The sequence below is a fragment of the Dasypus novemcinctus genome, chromosome 26 (genome assembly GCF_030445035.2).
Source record: "Dasypus novemcinctus isolate mDasNov1 chromosome 26, mDasNov1.1.hap2, whole genome shotgun sequence".
In the NCBI taxonomy this organism is placed as follows: domain Eukaryota; kingdom Metazoa; phylum Chordata; class Mammalia; order Cingulata; family Dasypodidae; genus Dasypus; species Dasypus novemcinctus.
In genome coordinates this window covers 58607455-58620512 of record NC_080698.1, presented here as the reverse complement: position 1 = coordinate 58620512, position 13058 = coordinate 58607455, and positions in this window count along the sequence as shown.

The window sequence follows — 13058 nt, the reverse complement described above, 5'->3', positions numbered from 1 at the left end:
GTACCAAATTCTTTTGGAAGGGAAGAGCCAAAAGCATTCTAAAAAAGAAGAGCAACATAGGAGGAATTTCACTGCTTGACACATTACAAAGCTACAGTCTTCAAAACAGCATGGTATTGGCATAAAGATAGAGACATCAATCAGTGGAATAGATTGAGAGTTCAGAAATAAACCCTCACCTCTATAGCCAACTGGTTTTTTACAAACCTGCCAAAGCCATGCTAATGGGACAAAACAGTCTCTTCAACAAACTGTGCTGGGAAAACTTGGATATCCATAACCAAAAGAATGAAAGAGGACTCCTATCTCACTCCCTGTACAAGAATCAACTCAAAATGGACCAAAGGTCTAAATCTAAAAGCTAGGGCCATACATCTACTAGAAGAAAATGTAGGGAAGCATATAAAAGACCTTGTAGTAGGTGGTTTTTCTTGGACCTTGAATCTGAAGCATACACAACAAAATAAAAAAATAGATAAACGGGACCTCCTCAGAATTAAATACTTTTACACCTCAAAGGACTTTGTGCAAAGGGTGAAAGGCAGCCAACTCAATGGAAGAAAATATTTGGCTATCACATAGCTGAAAGGGTTTAATATCCATGATACATAAAGAGATGCTAAAACTCAACAATAAAAAGACAACAACCCAATTTAAAAATGCCAAAAGAGGGAAGCAGATTTGGCTTGACTGATAGAGCATCTGCCTACCATATAGGAGGTCCAGGGTTCAAACCCAGGGCCTCCTGACCCATGTGGTGAGCTGGCCCATGCACAGTGCTGATGTGTGCAAGGAGTGCCATGCAGGGGTGTCCCTGGCATAGGGGAGCCCCACATGCAAGGAGTTTGCCCCACAAGGAGAGCTGCCCTGCACCAAAAAGGCACATCTGGCCCAGGAGTGGCACTGCACACACGGAGAGCTAATGTGACAATATGATGCAAAAAAAAAAAAAGATGCAGATTCCCAGTACCACTGACAAGAATGCAAGCGGAAGAACACACAACAAATGAACACAGAGAGCAGACAACAGAGGCGTGCAGGGGGAGGGGAGAGAAATAAATAAAAAATCTTTTTTAAAAATGCCAAAAGATTTGAATAGATGTTTGTCCAAAGAGCAAATATGAATGGCAAAAAAAAAAAAAAGAAAAAAATATTCAGCAACAGTAGCTATTAGGGAAATGATAATCAAAGCTAGAGTGAGATATCATTTCACACCTATTAGAATGGCCACTACCAAAAAGACAGGACAGCAAGTGTTGGAGAGGATGTGGAGGGATAGGAAGACTTATTTACAGCCACTGTGGAGGACAGTTTTGCAGGTCCTAGAGGTGTATTTGCCGTGTAAGCCAGCAATACCACTACCGAGTATATACAGAAGAACTGACAGCAGAAATTTGCACACCAATGTTCTTAGCAGTTTTGTTCACTATTGCCAAAAGTTGGAAACAACCCAGGTGTCCATCAACTGATGAATGAATAAACAAACTGGTGTATTCACATAATGGAATATTATGCAGTTGTAAAAAGAAATTAATTTGGAGGAATTGTGGTAACATGATTAGGCAGATAAGGCAGAGCTCTCACTGAAACAATGGAGAAAGAGCCAAAGGCTGCCTTGGGGACCTGCTTTGGGGTACAGCAGACAAGGACACTGCTTCACAACTCCCAGAAGAGTAGGGGACAGAGAGAGGAAGAAGCCAAAACAACAAATCATGAGTTTTTAACCCCTCAGTCTTGGGAAAGGCTCCCCTCCCCCACCCCCAAGAAATTAAACAAGGGTAAAACTCCTAGTGAATTGCATCTAACTGAGAGGAGAGCAGATGTCTCCCTCCCTGCCAGCTGCTTTGGATATACAGAGAATGGGAAGGTGTGCTGAGTCATCTAGGAGGGTACTGGAAAGATAAGCCAAAGGAAATCTGTGAGTTGCTGGCCCCTGCGGCTGACAGTGGCACATATGCCCCACCCTCAGGGCAACTAGCCTAGGTGGAGCCACGGTTTCTGAGGGGAAGAGGGGTCTGGGAACCTAGGGAGTTGTTTCTTGGTTGTGAGTTGGTGAATATAGAAAGGAATGCCAAATCAACAGGGAGAGGGGAGGGGGATCTCCTCAGGCAGGCTGCTATGCCCAGCCACCCAGGTAAAGGAGGAGTTAGAGAGGAGGCAGGGACAGACAGGTGCCTAATTAGCAGGATTCTGGCAAACTACAAAGCATCTAACCTGCCCGAGGGAAAGGGGGCAGATAGCCTTCTGAAAGGCTAACTACCCTAAGGAGACAGGTTAGCTCACTGGAAGAACTCCTCCCAAGGTCACTGGTACAATTCCTGGCTCTTCTAGAGAAGCAAACCACTGGGTTATCAGACACCCAGCTAAAACTTTATGACAGAGAACATAGAGACTTCTTTTTATATTAGCTTTTCTTGGATTTTTTTTTCAAGTTTCCTTTTAAATTCACTAAAACCAGGTTCAAAACTTGCAGAGGGCAGGCTGCAGGGAGATTGATTAATGAACACCAGCAGCCTGAGAACATCTTTAAGGGTCTAAGAGAGAAGGCTGTTTTTCCATGTTTATTTTTGTTTTTTGTTGTTGTTCTTCTTTTCCTTCTTTTTTTTTTTAAACAAGTTGCTACTATCTTGTTTCTTTTTTGTTGTGTTTCCCCTTCCTTTGTTTCCCTGTTTGTTTCTTTTTCATTTACTGATTTTTTTTTAACATATGCTATTTTTTTTCTCTCCATCTTGCTATCTGATGTTTTGTGTGTTCTGTCATTCCAGCTCTTTTTGTTTGGTCTTCAATTTTTCTTGTTTTTATTTCTCACTCCTTTTTTTCTTTGTTTCTTTCCTTTTTACTTTTTTCTTTTTTGTTGTTTTCCTCTCTTCATCATTCTGGCTTTTGAATTCATTCTACATATTTTTCTCTAATCTGTTTCTCATTTCATTGTTTCTATTTTACTTTTTTATTCTTATTCCTCTGTACTTCTTACCCATGTTAATTATTCATTTTCCTAGGTCTTGTATGGTTCTTCTCCTACTTTTTACTATTTTATTACTATTATTATTATTCTCTTCCTATTTTTTTCCTTTTCTCTGGTCCTAATTTTTTTAAGGGAACATAGACAACAGCAAGGAAATAGAATAAGAGAACTAAGTGTCAAAGTGAAATCTTACAATACATACAAAAACAACAACAAAATAACACCCTAGAGTAGAGAGAGAAGCTAATCAACTGAATAAACCCATCAAGATAAACAGATGCCTAGATGTTAACAAAAAATTACAAGCCATACTAAGATATGGGAAGACATGGCCCAGTCCAATGAACAAACCAAAAACCAGGAGGATATGCAGAACATGGAACAACTAATCAGAGATGTCAAACGAATATCATGAATCAGTTTAATAAAGTGAAAGAAGAAATTAATGATATTAAGAAGACACTAGGAGAACATATTGAAGAAATTGTAAACAAACATAAAAAGATAATGGATATGATGGTAATGAATCGCACAATCCAAGAAATCAAAAATACAATGGAAGCACATAACAGCAGATTCGAACAGGCAGAGGAAAGAATGAGCAATGTGGAAGACAGTACATCTGAAATCAAACAGACAGATAAAAAGAGAAAATATCCAGCAGAGTTAGGGATTTGAATGAAAACATGAAATGCACAAACATATGCATTTATAGGCATCCCAGAGGGAGAAGGGAAGGGAAAAAGGACAGAAGGGGTGTTGGAGGAAATAATGGCTCAAAACTTTCCAACCCTATTGAGGGACGTGGATATACATGTCCAGGAAGTGCAGCATACCCCAAACAGTATAAATCCTAGGTCTACTCTAAGGTCTACTCTAAGACATATATTTGTCAAATTGTCCAATGCTCAAGACAAAGTGAGAATACTGAAAGCAGCAAGAGAAAAGAGATCTATCACATACAAGGGAAGTTCAATAAGGTTAAGTGCTGACTTCTCATCTGAACCATTGAGGCATGAAGGCAGTGGTATAACATGGTTAATGTGCTAAAAGGAAAAAACTGGCAAACGAGAATTCAGTAAACAGCAAAGCTGGCATTCAAAAATGAGAGAGAGTTCAAAATATTCACAGAAAAGCAGAAATTAAGAGAGTATGTCAATAAGAAACCTGCCTCTCAAGAAATATTAAAGGGAGTTCTGCAGGTCAAAAGGAAAAAACAGGAGAGAATTGGAGGAGAATGTAAGAACAACTAAAAAGATAAAAAGAGAAATAAAAACAACATATGGCATACTTAAACCTAAAGAAAATATGGCCAGTGTAAGTAATTCCTTGACAGTAATAACATTGAATGTTAATGGATTAAACTCACCAGTCAAGAGACACAGATTTACAGAATGGGTAAGGAAATATGACCCTTCTATATGCTGTCTACAAGAAACACACCTTAGACACAGCGATGCAAAGAGGTTGAAAGTGAGTGACTGGAAAATAATTTTACATGCAAACAATAACCAAAAATGGGCATGAGCAGCTATACTAATATTGGACAAAATAGAATTTAAATGCAAAACTATTGTAAGAGACAAAGAAGGACACTATATTTTAATAAAAGGGATAATCTATCAAGAACAAAGAACAGTCATAAACATTTATGCACCTAAACAGGGTGCCTCAAAATATGTGAAGCAAAAACTGGAAAAACAATGGGAGAAATAGATGCCTCTGCAATTATAGTGGAGGACTTTAATACACCATTATCACCATTAGACAGAACATCTCAACAGAGAATCAATAAAGAAACAAAGACTTTGAATAATACATTAGAGGATCTGGACCTAAGACACATACACAGAACACTACACCCAAATACAGTAAGATATACATTCTTCCTGAGTACACATGGATCATTCTCCAGGATAGACCACATGCTAGGCCACAGAACAACTCTCAATGAATTCAGAAAGACTGAAATTATGCAAAATAATTTCTCTCACCACAATGGAATGAAGCTGGAAATCAGTTAAGGGCAGAGAACCAGATTAGGCACAAAGATATAGAAGTTAAACAACACATTCTCAGACAAGCAGTGGGTCAAGGAGGAAATCACAGAAGAAATCAGTAACTGTCTTGAAATGAATTAAAATGACAACACAATGGATCAAAACCTATGGGAGGTAGCAAAAGGTGTACCGAGAGGGAAATTCAGCCATAAATGCCTACATCAAAAAAGAAGAAACTGTAAGTTGCAAAACAATAGGGGAAAGCCTGAGGATGTCTGAAAACTAGAGAATGGAGTTTGGCTTGATCCAATAAGCAGAGATCAAGCTACTAACTAAAGACGTTGGGCTAAAAGGAAATTCACAATGAGTAAATTGTCCACATTGAATAGAACAGGAACAGACCAAAGAAGGAAGAAACTGGAAAGTGAAAAGGTCACTTAGTTTTGTTAATGTACAGTTGTGATGGGTAACACAACATTGTGAATATAATTAACACCACTGAATTATATATCTGAATGTGGATAAAAGGGAAATTTTGGGGTGGTATATACATTGCTAGAATAAAAATTAAAGGTTAACAACCATAAGATGACACAATATAGTGAACCCTAAAGGAAACTATAAAGAGACTATAATTAATAGGACAAATATATTATCCACAATTGCTAAAAGATGGAAACAACCTAAATATCCATCATCCAATGAATGGATAAAAACAAAATGTGGTATTTTCATACAAAGGGCTATAATTCAGTGGTAAGAAAAATCAACTGGGGAAGTAATGACCACATGGGGGAACATTGAGGATATTAGGTTGAGTGAAATAAGCAGATACAAAAGGATAAATATTTTATGGTCTCACTGATATGATCTGACTTCAATGAGTAGACTTCTGTATTTGGACTATGAAGTGTAGTTTGGTGGGAGATGGAATGTGGATGAGAATAGGAAAATAATGAAGGGTATATGTAAAATGTTTATGTAAATATATGGTAATTCTTGATCTTGATGGTAACACATCATAATGAATATAAAAAACACTGCTGATTTATGAACATGAATGTGGCTGAAAACAGTAGTCTAGGGAGGCAGACTTAGCCTGGTGGTTGGGGCGTCCGTCTTGCCACATGGGAGGTCCACGGTTCGAACCCCAGGCCTCCTTGACCCGTGTGGAGCTGGCCCACGCGCAGTGCTGATGCGCACGGGGAATGCCGTGCTGCGCAGGGGTGTCCCCCGTGTAGGGGAGCCCCACATGCAGGGAGTGCACCCCATAGGGAGAGCCGCTCTGCGCGAAGGAAGGTGCAGCCTGCCCAGGAGTGGTGCCCTGCGATCGGGGAGCTGGTGCAGCAAGATGACGCAGCAGGGGGAAACGCAGATTCCCGTGCCACTGACAACAATAGAGGCGGACAAAGAAAGACACGCAGCAAAACAGACACAGAGTTGGATATACTCATAGTGGCAACAATTAAAAACCACAGTAGGGGGGGTACTGGGTTCCTGGCCAGTGGTGCTCTGTCGTGGTCCCTAGGGGAGCAGCGACAGTCTCCCAGGTACAGTGGTGGGGACCGGGAGGGAGTGAGGGTTCAACAGTGAGCCCCAGATGCTAATGACTATGCTTGTGAGCTGATAAACCCAAAATAAGAACAAGGCCTAGAGCAACTTTGTGCCTGGGAATTTCCTTCTGTCAGCCTTCATGTTACTCAAATGTGGCCAGTCTCGAAGCCAAACTCAGCATGTAAATGCAATGCCTTCCCCCCAGCGTGGGACATGACACCCGGGGATGAGCCTCCCTGGCAACGAGGGACCACTATCAACTACCAACTGATGATGCAACTGGAAAATGACCTTATACGGAAGGTTCAATGCGGATCAGCAGAATATCCATGTCTACATAAAATACCATGACTTTAAAATGCTGTTTGACCTAAAGTAAGGGGGAAATGGAAAGGAGAAATGAGTTTATATGGCTACGAGTTTCTAAAAAAGAGTCTGGAGGCTGGCAGAAGGTTTGCCCTCATGCACAACTGAGCAGAGTCAGAGAGACAGATAAAGCAGATACAACCCCCAGATATTGGTTCCTTTGAGGGCTAAAGAGACCCATGGGAGTTATGGTCATGGCTGATGGGGTTAACTACCAGGGCAGATGGCCCCTCTTTGGAAATGGTGTTTATGTGTGATGAATCTGGACTCAGATGGGATCTCCCTTCATAAGACTTTCATGCTAATGTGCTGGAGGTACAGTTAATGTTGGGGTTTAAGATATATTTAGGGGATTTGAATCTCTGGACTGACAATGTGATAGCCAGATCCTGAGCCTCAACAGACTCCAGCACCTACAATCTGATTTATTGGACTTACCACACTCAGCTAAGATGGAGTTGAAGAAGGACAACCACCGCACCATGGAGCCTAGAGTGATTACAACTGAAAATGGGAGGATTGCATCCAGCATCCAGGTGGAATCTGAGCCTCCTCTTGACATAGAGGTGCAATGGACACAACCAATCCAATGTCCACATAGAAGAGGTGGCATTGGATTGGGAAAAGTGGACATAATGGACAAAGGGTGTGGGGAAAGGCAGGAAGAGATGAGAGGTGGAGGCGTCTTCAGGACATGGAGCTGCCCTGGATGGTGCTTCAGAGGTAATCACCGGACATTGTGGATCCTCACAGGGCCCACTTGATGGAATAGAGGAGAGTATGGGCCATGATGTGAACCAATGTATATGAGGTGCAGAGGTGCCCAAAGATGTACTTACCAAATCCAATGGATGTGTCATGATGATGGGAACGAGTGTTGTTGGGGGGGGGGGGAGAGGGGGGGGTGGGGGGGTGGGGTTGAATGGGACCTCACATATATATTTTTAATGTAATATTATTACAAAGTCAATAAAAAATAAAAAAATTAAAAAAAAAAAAACAGACACAGAGAACAGACAACTGGGGCAGGGGAAACGGGAGAGAAATAAATAGATAAATCTTAAATATATATATACATATAAAAAACAGTAGTCTAGGGAAATTAATTTTAGTTGGAGAACAGCTGGAGGATAATACTGGGAATGTATAATAATGATTTTGGCAGGAGATGAGGATTGCGGTTAATAATATAAATACAGGAATGGACTTCTACAAGTAGTTAAGAATGTGCTGATACAATGGAAATAAAAATAACGTAATTCATGGACTATAATTAAGAACACCAAAGTTGGTACTATGTTAATGCTAAAGGTAAAAGAAAGACTGGAAGTTTGGTTTTGTGAGATCTGAATATGATGAAGCACTTTTCTCTTCAGTATTTTTTTCATTAATACTGCAAAATTATGTTATTTAACTAATCTCTATATCTTTCTGAACACTAGAGGAACAACTGAGTTAAAATTTGGAATTAGATGAGATAAACGTGCCTGGAAAGAATTTTTTATGAGGAATGTCTCCATAACTTGTTGAGCTGCATTTTTCTGTTGTTGTTTTTTCTGAATTTGAAATAAAGTTATAAAAAATAGTACAATTATAATAATATTTACTCACTGATTGTAACAAAGGTACCACACTAATGTAAAATGTTAAAAATGGGGGCAGGTAATTGAAACTATTTTATGCATCTTTCTGGAAATCTACAACCTCTCTAATAAAAAATTGTTTAAGGCAAAAGATAAAGAAAAAAATCTCAACACATCAGGCAATGAAGTGGTAATAAGATTGAAAAAAGGAAAAAATTTGCAGAACTCTAGTAAATGCCTACATTATTCAAGGTGGAGACAAGGTGAAAGATGACATATGAGTTTCCAATCCTAGGTGAGACTTCAAGATCATTTCCAAAAGGGCAGTTCATTTCACAGGAAGATAAGAAATTACATTTAGACACATTACATCATTACATGTCCCAAAGAAGGGACATTTATGTAAAGCTACCAAAGGAAAAAGGTGGATGGTGGAGTCAAACAAACTGATGAAAAGCTAATCCTTAAGTTGCAGATTTGGGGAAACGGACTTGGCCCAGTGGTTAGGGCGTCCGTCTACCACATGGGAGGTCCATGGTTCAAACCCCAGGCCTCCTTGACCCGTGTGCAGCTGGCCCACGTGCAGTGCTGATGCATGCAAGGAGTGCCCTGCCACGCAGGGGTGTCCCCCGCGAGGGGAGCCCCACGTGCAAAGAGTGCGCCCCATTAGGAGAGCCACCCAGTGCGAAAGAAAGTGCAGCCTGCCCAGGAATGGTGCCACACACATGGAGAGTTGACACAGCAAGATGACACAACTAAAAGAAACACAGATTCCTGTGCCACTGACAACAACAGAAGCAGACAAAGAAGAACACGCAGCAAATGGACACAGAGAACAGATAACAGTGGTGGGGGAGGAAGGGGAGAGAAATAAATAAAATAAATCTTTAAATAAATAAATAAAGCCATACACCTCTGGGTAACTGATATTTGAAAAGGATGCCAAGTCTATTCCCTGGTAAAAGAACAGTCTCTTCAAGAAATCATTAATGGACAGCTACATTTCCTATAATAAAAATGGCCTACTTTGTGCCATGAACAAAAATTAACTCATAATGAATCATTGGCCTAAATATATGACCGTCATCGATAAAATTCTTATGGGAAAAGGTAGGAATAAATCTTAATGACCTTGCATTTAGCAATGACTGTGATATGAAAAGCACAAGCAACAAATGAAAACCTAGGTAAATAGGGTGATGAAGAAGAGCACCCCTATTTCCTCAAGGAACAGTGATCTCAACACCAACACGAATCAAAGCAGGAATTCCTGACTGCTGGAGAGGACCAGCCTTGGCCTCCTTCCATGAGGATGAAGATCTTCCATCCCAGCCTGTGTCTCATGCTCCAAAGCTTCTGATTTTGAACCAGAAAGTATAAGGCACTGGAGATGCCCCCACCTTGTATGGTGGGCAGCAGAGGCACTGAACAAAGACAGAAAAAGTCGAGAGGCCAGTCTACTCTCACTAGATTTTCTATGAAGGGCAAAGATTACGTAAAAGTTACACGGAGCCTGAAAGAGCAATGGGGGAGATGAGCAGGTGACAGACACAAACAACTGTAAGTTGGGCCTGAACAGCACTTTTCAGCTGCTTGGTATGAGTAGCACACTGGGCTGGAGGGCTTGGGGCAGTGGGACGGGGGTCTGCAGGGGCTGGGGGGGTTCACTGCAGAGCATATCCTCACCTACAAGGCCTTCCTAAGCATTGGCTCCTAAAATCCAGGCCTTAAGCTTTCAAAGGGGAATGGAAGCATCTGGGACACTGGAGGATGGGCCTGGAGACCCTCACCAGGTGGCCACTCACCCCCACCTACATGGCTGCAGAGACTGGACTGATGGTTTCCCCTGGGGTCCTGCTCCCCTCTCCTGCCTTTCTCCATCTTTTCCTCTCTTTCTAGGAGGGTGGAATTGATTCTGGACAAATAAAGAGAATTCAAATGAGAGCAGAGACTGTTGATTCAAAACTTCCTCTAGCAAGAGGGCAATACCACCTCTAGTTTTGGCAGAGACCCCACATGACGCAGGAGCATGGGAACGCTGCAGAGTGAACAGCAAGAGGCCGAGGTGAGCTCCCAATGCGGGCGGACGGCAGCGGCAGCGACCTGGGGGAGGGTGACCTCAGAGGCCTTATGTGGCTATTTGAGGAACTCATTTGGCTTCCCCTGGTAGGTCCTTATTTGAAAGAATGGGTGACTCTAGCAGGGTAAACACACATTGACAAAATTCCTCTGCCTCTGGGCCTTGTCCTTACAGAGGTTTTGGGGTCTCTCAGTTCTTTCCCTGCCCGGAAATTCCCTCTCCATCCTGTCCTCTACAGTGGTCCAAGGAAGTGGGGGAGGAGAAGTTGCAACAGGGCTCTCTCACAAAGCCGGCAGCACAGGGAGTTTCCTCTAAACTACAGTAATATGTATAACAACAAAAAATCAAATTCCAAGGTCTACTTCTTCTCCAGCTCCATGGAGGAGGTGGAGACTGCGGCCTGGGGTCCTGCTGTGGTGGTGGGATTCCCTGTTGGCCCTTCCAAAGCTCACTTAGGCTTCTCCCTCCTTCCCTCTCCTCCCTCCTTCCCCTCAAGCAAACCATCCAGTGGCCTGTCCCTCACCTCAGGACCCTGGGGCCCATGCCTGGGCATCTGTGAACTGGCAGCTGCTCTAGGATGCAGAGATGAGATTGAGGGGTGCTGATGACCCTCCACACCAAACACTGTCCCCTTCCTCCTTCCCCAGGGTTGGGCATGTTCTTCCCAAGCTGCTGTCGGGTCCTGTCCTCCAACAGCCTGTGCTCCCACCTCCCAGCCCTCCAGGGTGGAAAGAGGGGCTGACCCAGGCCTGGGGAGAGCAGGGCCTGCAGGGCTGCTGGGCCCCAGGCCCCAGGAGGCTGCTCCAGCTGCTCCTCTCCTGGTGAGGGGACACTGAGCCGCCTCCCTTCCAGGAGAGCCTCTGACAGCACCCACCTGCTGCTCCTCTTCCCTAGGGGTGCTTTTGGTGGTGATTTATCCAGCTCCTGTCACAGTGACTCCCCCCACATCCCTGTCCAATCCCTCTGCTTCCTGCCCTCCCTCATGGACTGTGTGGTCCTCCAGTGGCTGAGGTAGGGGCAGGACCCAGAGGCTCCAGCCTTCTCTCAAGGCCATTTTGGGAGCAGGTATTTATGGGCACTTAGCTGGTGGCAGACAGTACATCTGATTTATTTCTCTGCTGTTTTGAACTTTTGAGATATTGGGGAAGGGAGCCATACACAGAGGTACTCCCACTCTTACCTGGGCTGTGCATTTTCTTGTGGGGGGTTATTTCTTACTTTATTAATTTATGGATTCATGGTGAATCCTCAACCATTCATCATTCCCACTCCCCTGGTCTCATTCCAGGCTCTGAGGAAAGTCAAGACCTTGGGAACATGCAGGAGGCCCAGCCAACATCATCTCTCCTGTCCCACTCCCCTCCTGGGCCACCCATCTGTCTCCTCTCCTTTCAGGCCTGTGGAACCATCCAGATGATCTGGGTGTCTAGAAGGGCACAGAATTGCTCATGAAGAGGTGAGGGTCAGGTGTACCCCAACAACGTAGACCCTTCCTGTCCTACTTCCTATCCTGCACTAGCTTCTCTGAGCAATTAAACCCAAAATCAGAATTTTGTGAAGAAAAAGCCATGGGGAGCATAGAGGATTTTCACCAACTGATACAGTGTTATGTAAGTTTTAATGGGATCCCTGCTTAGAGAAAGTGATGGGGGACAAGGGAAGAAGGAGGTGGACACTGGAAGCATTGCCAAGTCCAGGTTTGTTCGACTGGACCAGGGTCGTAGCTGGAGAGGAGTGCCTCCCTGTGGCTGGCAGCTCGCACTGCTGCACCCATGAGATGCCTGATTCACAATGGAATTCCAGCAGGGCCCTCCCTGCCTCACAGGTCAGGAATTTGATTTTTTGTTGTTATACATATTACTGTGGTTTAGAGGAACTCCCTGTGCTGACTGTTTTGTGAGAGATCCCAGTTGCATCCTCCCCTCCTCCACTTCCTTGAACCGGTGTAGAGGACAGGGTGGGAGAGGGAATTTCTGGGCAGGGAAAGAACTGAGAGACCCCAAAACCTCTGTAAGGATAAAGCCCAGAGGCAGAGGAATTTTGTCAATGACATACAGCCTCCCTGTGTGTTTACCCTGCTGAAGCACCCATTCTTTCAAATAAGGACCTACGAGGGGAAGCCAACTGAGTTCCCCAAATAGTCACATAAGATGTCTTTGAGTCACCCTCCCCCAGCTTCACTGCCAACTACCTGTGTTGGGAGCACACCTCAGCCTTCTTGCTGTTCACTGTGAAGCTTTCCCATGCTCCTGCCCCCACCCTGTTTCCAGCTAATACCAGAAAATTCAAGTAACAGGCAAAAAGAACTATTCTAAGGTTTATGTTAATATGGAACTAAGAGAAGAGGAACAGAAGTAGACAGTCATCTGTTCATGGGCTTAGTTGCAAGTAAGAGAAACCAACTCAAGTTGATTTTGACAGGAAAAGATTCATGATGATATTGTGTAGATTTTAAAATTGCAAGAGTGGATGGAGAATCATATTCTATGAAATTCAGATAGGAGTCATGC